Source organism: Chelonia mydas, chromosome 28, assembly GCF_015237465.2.
Source record: "Chelonia mydas isolate rCheMyd1 chromosome 28, rCheMyd1.pri.v2, whole genome shotgun sequence".
Taxonomy (NCBI): domain Eukaryota; kingdom Metazoa; phylum Chordata; order Testudines; family Cheloniidae; genus Chelonia; species Chelonia mydas.
In genome coordinates, this window is record NC_051268.2 from 1,723,732 (window position 1) to 1,731,327 (window position 7,596).

Below are 7,596 nucleotides of genomic sequence, written 5' to 3' on the forward strand. Positions count from 1 at the left end.
GGAACAGCCAATCCATGGAGACACCCCTCTCTCCCTCCCTGACACCCCCCCAAACACACAACCCCCCCACCTCACACAACCTCTCTCACACCTCCTTGCAACCCAATGCACAGACCGCACCCCCCCACACCCTGTCCCACACATGCCTACTCCCCCCATCTCTGCTTGTCTCCCCATACAACAGGTATCCACATAGCCCCCCCCCCCCCCGACCACAGACAGCCCCCCCTAGCACAGGTACACACCCCATTGTACTCCCTCCGCCCACAACTCCACAGGCGCACCAACCCTCCCCCTTGCAACACCCCCGAGCTCCCACACCTGGACCCTGCCCCCCTCCCGACGTGCCCACGGACACTAGTCCTCTACGCACGCTAACACCCGCGCTCCTACCCACCACTCAGCCGCTCCACACAATCTCTACGCGCAACACCCCCCCCATACAACCTCAGCCTCTACGCGCAACACCCCCCCGACATACAACCTCCACACACACACCCATACAACTTCAGCTTACACACAACCTACACACACAACCTCCACACACGCTACACACACACAACCTCCACGCACAAATCCCAACATACAACCGCTACACCCCCATACAACCTCAGCCTCTACGTGCAACACCCCCGACATACAACCTCAACCTACACACAACCTCCACACACATCCTCCACACACGCTACACACACACAACTTCCACGCATAAATCCCAACACACAACCGCTACACCCCCATACAACCTCAACCTACACACAACCTACACACACAACCTCCGCACACGCTACACACACACAACTTCCATGCACAAATCCCAACACACAACCGCTACACCCCCATACAACCCCAACCTACACACACACCCCTACACCTCACACACACGCATAAATCCCAACACATAACCCCTACACACACACACCCCCTACACACACAAAGCCCAACACACAACCTCTACATACACCCTATACCCACACACCTTCCACAGACACACCCACACAACCAATACATAACCTCCACACACACATACCAACATACAACCTACACACACACACACATTCCCTCCTACAGCCCCCATCACCCCTGTGCACCGCCATTGCCCCATAGATGCTGGCACCTCCAACACAAAACCTCTGCACACACCCCCTCTACACACACACACAACCTCCACATACAAATCCCAACACACAACCTCTACATGCATCCCTACACACACCCTCCACAGGCACACACATACACCCTCCATGCACATCCCAACATACAACCTCTCCACAACCTCCACACACAAATCCCAACACACACACACACCCTCCACCCACAGACACACACACAACCTCTGCACAAATCCCAAACACACACCCCATACAACCTCCGTGCACACCCACACTGAACCTCCACCCCCCCCACAATCTCCACATACAAATCCCAACACACAACCTCTACATGCATCCCTACACACACCCTCCACAGACACACACATACACCCTCCATGCACATCCCAACATACAACCTCCACACACAAATCCCCAACACACACACACACACCCCCTCCACCCACAGACACACACACAACCTCTGCACAAATCCCAAACACACACCCCATACAACCTCCGTGCACACCCACACCGAACCTCCACCCCCCCCCACAACCTCCACGTACAAATCCCAACGCACAATCTCTACACATAATCTACACGCACACACCATCCACAGACACCCTAGCATACAACCTCCATGCACAAATCCCAACACACACACCCCCACACCTCCCACATGCCTTACACACACACACACACCCCCCCTCCATGCACAAATCCCAACACACCCTCTACACCCCTCACCCCCTCAGCACACAACCTCTATGCACACACCACACAATCTTCACGCATGCCCACACACAAAACACACACAACCTCTACACCCACCCGCACATCCACCCACCACCTGCTCTCCACCCCCCCATGCACAACTTGCTCTAACACACACCAACACACAACCTGGTCTCCCCACACACAGACCCACACCCAACTTGCCCAGTGCGCGCACCCCCACAGCCTGCAAGTGCGGCCAGCACCCTCTGCGTGTGCCCCCGTGATCCCCCATCACCCCGTGCGCCGCCATTGCCCCATAGACGCCGGCACCCCCACATACCCTCAGCACCCCATCTCCCTCCTGCAACCCCTCTGCCCCCCATCTCACCCCCACGGCCCCTGGCAACCCATTAGTCACCATCTTCCCCCTAGCACTCCCCACCCACCCTCCCCCGGCACCCCCGTCTGCTCGCGCCGCTTCCCCGGCACCGTCTGCCTGGCTCGGCTGGGAACCGGCCACCCCCGTGCTCCTGTCCCCCCCCCCGGCCCGTCCCAGCTCCCCCCACCCCCAGGACCCATAAGCTGATTAGCTCAGCAAAGACACAGGGTGAGGATTACGGGTGTTAACTGCCCCCCCTCCCTGGCCCCATCCCCAGGTGCTGGCAGCCCCGTCCACACAAGCCGCACAGACCTGCCGCTCTCGGGGGGCCCAGCCGGTGCAGGGGGACCCCACGGCCAGAGGCCAGCTCTGCGGGACCTGGAGCTCTGCGGCGTGGGCACCCCCTTTAACCCGGGGACCTCCCAAGGACCAGCAGTGCCCCCCAGGATTGGACGGGGATCCCCACCCCCACGCTGCTATTTCTTTGCTCACCCCCATTTTGGGATTCTCACCCAACAGCCCCGTTCGGGGCCTGGAATATTTCGGACAGCGTCCGTGAGTCGCCTGGACCACAGAGCCAGGTAAGGGACTGGGGCGAGGACTCTGGGGTGTGTTGGTTGGAGTGGGGTGGGGCTGGGAGCCAGGACTCCTGGGCTCTCTCCCTGGCTCTGGGAGGGCAGTGGGGTCTAGTGGTAAGAGCGGGGCAGGGGGCTGGGAGCCAGGATTCCTGGGTCCTTTTCAGTTACTTGCTGGGTGAATTCTGGTTATTCGCTGGTTTTGCCAGTTTCCCCCGGTAGAAAACAAGATTTGGAGAGGGGGCATCCCTGCTCCTTGTACCTGTCGAGTGCTCTGGGTGCCAGCCTGGGCGGAGAGCCCCCCAACACACTTCGGGGGGGGGCACAGTCTAACTCCCCAGAGGGGGGGCAGCGGAGAAGGGGCTTGGGGCTAGGAGACACAGGGGGTGCAGTGGGGAGCTGTCTGCCCCAGAGGGAGGGCGCAGAGTTTGTGGGGGGGCGGGGGATAGAGGACAGGGGCCGATCCTGCCCTGCCAGTGGGTGGAGGGAGCTGGCTGCCAGCGGTGGGGGGATTAGGCCGGCTCACACCTGTCCGTCTCGATAAGCGGCTCTGCCGGGCCCCTGGGGAGTGCGGGTGAGTGTGGCCTGGGAAGCGCAGGGTTAAATGTTAAAGCCAATTAATAACACAGCTGGCCTGCCCCACTGGTGGAGAGAGCTGGGGGCCTGGCCTGGCCTGGGCAGGATGGAGTGTATGGGGGGGGATGCAGGGAGGGGTGAAAGAGGAGGGATGGGGTATATGGGGGGGATGGCTGGAGGGATGGGGGATGGGATGTATGTGGGGTGTTATTGTAGGGTCTCTGGGAGCGTTGGGGCTGTGTGAGCTGGTGTGTTTATTGTGGGGTCTCCGGGGGCGCGGTGGCTGCATCTGCGGGTGTGTTATTGTAGGGTCTCTGGGGGTCCTGGGGCTGCGTGTGCCGCTGTGTTATTGTAGGGTCTCTGGGCCTGCGTGTGTGTTGTTGTTTTTGTAGGGTCTCTGGTGGCGCTGGTCCCCTCAGTATGAGTTGTACCCCACAAGCCTGCATTGCTACGGCCCTTGGGGTGGGGGGAGGGTATGCTAGCCATGGGCCCCAGACCAGAAATACCACCTATGTATCCCACTCTCCCATTGGCTTTCAGAGTAATGTGGTGTGTGTGTGTGTGTGTGTGTGGAGGAGCAGCATCAGCCAATCGGCTACCGGAGCACTGGGGGGATGGTCCCCTGCATGGGATGTAGGCTGCTCTGTGTGTGTGTGTGTGTGTGTGTATCTCTAGGCCAGTCTGGTACTGGTCCCTAATCCTGTGAACTGGAACTGGGTGGACTTTTTTTTTTCTGGGGGAAACCACTATTTACCTCTCTCCATTCAGAAAACTGACCATTTATTCCCACCCTTTGTTTCCTGTCTTTTAACCAGTTACCGATCCATGAGAGGACCTTCCCTCTTATCCCACGACAGCTTACTTTGCATAAGAGCCTTTGGTGAGGCACCTCGTTGTGTGCTTAGATTTTCAGAAAGCCTTCTATATCCACTGGGTTCACCCCCGACATGCGTGTCGACCCCCTCAAAGAATTCTAGTAGATTGGCGAGGCGTGATTTTCCTTTACAAAAACCACGTTGACTCTTCCCCCATAACAAATCATGTGCATTTCTGTGTCTGATCATTCGGCTCTTTACTAGAGTTTTACCAATTTCCCTGGTACTGAAATTAGGCTGAAATCCCTGTCTGTAATTGCCAGGCGCCATCCTGGCTGACCTCTTTGATCTATTTCTGGGCGGATCATGTCCAGTAGACATCACAGCCCTTCGAATACGTGGGGGTGATCTTTTAGCCGCTTTGCAGCGGGAGGCCACGGTGCCTTGTCGGCTCTGGAGGTGTCTTTTGGTCTTGCTTGTGGGTCTGTTGTGTGAATCGTTTGGTCTGGGTGTCGTGCCAGGAGCTGTGAGCGGTGGCGTCTGTACCATTGGCAGTTTCCGCCAGGAAACGTTTCCGTGCAATCTGCACTGTCACAGTGGCGTTCGGGTCACGCCAGCGTTCGGTTTTCGTTTAGCTTCGGCTGCGATTTTGCTTTCTCCCCTTGCGTAAAGCCGAGGGAGTCCTTGCAACCTCGTGTCACGGCTGGGGCCGGGCTGCTCAGGGCTGGGGCAGATAGAGGGGGCCGGGATCAATCAGGGGCCGCGAGGAAAGCTGTCAGTCTGGACTTCCGAGGCGGGACTTCCTGTGGCTCCACAAGAACTATGCGGTGATGCTTTTGGCCCTACCGTGGCTGCCCGGTCCCATGCCCTGAATGCCCAATAGATAGCGGCGCATCAGCCAGTTGGGTTCTGTGCGTCTGTCTCATCTCGGCCCCCGGGGCTCGCCTGAGCGTTTCTTTTTGCTGCATTGATATCACGCGTCAGGATTGACGGGGGCTTGGGCGCTAATTTTGCGTCCATCTGCAGCCAGGCTTCCTGAGTGTGCTCACCTCTTTTTCCTCTCCATTATTCACCCAGCGCGAGTTAGTTCCTCTCTGGGAGAAGAGTCGTTCAGGAAGGCCAGGCGGAGCCGAGCTGGGGGGTGAATTGGTGCTGGGAGACGTTAATGGCGGCCATCGACCGGTGCTTTGAGCTGTAGACAATTGTAGAGGTGTCGGAAGTCGGGGCTGCCCTAACCGGCTGTCAGCGGCTTGGCATGTCCCCCGTTTTCCCACCATTCCCCCTTCCAATTTTCCCCCCAGATGAATAGGATTAAGAACATAAGAACAGCCATACTGGGTCAGACCAAAGGTCCATCTAGCCCAATGTCCTGTCTACCAACAGTGGCCAATGTAAGATGCTTCAGAGGGAATGAACAGAACAGGTCATCATCAAGTGATCCATCCCCTATCGTCCATTCCCAGCTTCTGGCAAACAGAGCTAGGGACGCCATCCCTGCCCAGCCTGGCTAATAGCCACTGATGGACCCATCCTCCATGAACATATCTAGTTCTTTTTTGAACCCTGTTATAGTCTTGGCCTTCACAACATCCTCTGGCAGGGAGTTCCACAGGTTGACTGTGTGTTGTGTGAAGAAATACTTCCTTTTGCTTGTTTTAAACCTGCTGCCCATTAATTTCATTGGGTGACCCCTAGTGCTTGTGTTATGAGAAGGAATAAATAACACTTCCTTATTTACTTTCTCCACACCAGTCATGATTTTATAGATTTCTGTCATATCCCCCACCCCGTAGTCACCTCTTTTCCAAGATGAAAAGTTCTAGTCTTATTCATCTCTCCTCATACAGAAGAGGACCCCTAATAATTTTTGTTGCACTTTTCTGAACCTTTTCCAATTCCAATATATCTTTTTTTGAGATGGAGTGACCACATCTGCACGCAGTATTCAAGGTGTGGACGTACCATGAATTTACATAGAGGCAATAGGATATTTTCTGTCTTATTATCTATCCGTTTCCTAATGATTCCCAACGTTCGGTTGGCTTCTTTGACTGCCGCTGCACATTGAGTGGATGATCTCAGAGAACTATCCACAATGACTCCAAGATCTTTCTTGAGTGTTATCAGCTAATTTAGACCCCATCATTTTATCTGTATAGTTGAGATTATGTTTTCCAATGTGCATTAATTTGCATTGATCAACATTAATTCTGGCCAGGGAAGCCTGGAAGAGTCCCTGAAATTTTGGAGCAGGTTGGGTGCGGCGTTCAAAAGCGGTCGCATCCCACCCCCAATGGAGAAATGCCGTCCCGTTGAGCACAAGGCCTGTGGTTGACCCAAGATGCTTGAGTCAGATGCCTCGGCAGCCTGGCAACACGCTGGTCGGTCACTTCTCCGGATACTTGGCCTCACTGGCAGAAGAGTGACCCGTCGCTCGTCGACTTCAAGGCCAGGATGCAGGCCAGAGAACAGCCCCCTGATAATTCCCAGAGCAGATCTTCTAGAAAAAACAGCCAATCTGGATTCAAAACAAGTGCCAATGACGAAGAATCCGCTGGGACCCTTGGCAAATTCTCCCCAGGAGTTAATAACTCTCAGTCACAGTTAAAAATTTGCACCTTATTTCCCATCTGAATTTGTCTAGCTTCAACTCCCAGCTGTTGTACTATGATCTACCAACCTTTCTCGGCTAGATTAAATGTGTGTCCCCCGCAAACTGGGGTCAAGTCACCCTATAAAAGTCTCTGTGAGCTAAATAGCTGGAACATGCACCTGGAGTTTATCATGACTAAGGCCGGTTTTCTAACCCTTGAATCATTCTCGTGGATCTTCTTTGATCCCCTCTGCAAATTAGCCACTTCCTCCTTGAATTGGGGCCACCAGAACCGGACACAGGATCCCAGCGGTGGCCTCACCAGGGCCAAATCCAGATGTAAAGTCACCTCTCTGCTCCTACTCCAGATTCCCCAGTTTATACACCCCAGGGTCACGTTAGCTCTTTGGACCGCAGCTTCGCGCCGGGAGCTCGCGTTCAGCCGATTCTCCGCCACCAACCCCTGAATGTTTTCCCGAGTCCCTGCTCCCCAGGAGGGAGTCCCCCAGCCTGGAGGTCTGGCCAGCATTCTCTGTTCCTAGCTATAGTTACACTAAGCTCCTTTTGTGTAGGGCATTTTTTTGGGGGGTGGGTTCAGACCGTCTTCTCCCGCTCGGCTTATGACCTGGCTGACGCCGTCGGAACAGCTGGGCGCCTGTACCCAGAACAGCTCGCCATTCGGCTCGCTCCTTTCCCTGTCAAGTGAGAGCCTCCGGGTGGGCTAATCGCTTCGATGGGTTAAGGGTTGACTCGCATGGCGCGTTAGTACCGGGGGCTGTACAGAGCCACGGTCAGTGTGTTGCTGGCCGGGGTCCGAGCTGCCACGGGACGAGAACACCTCGCTGCT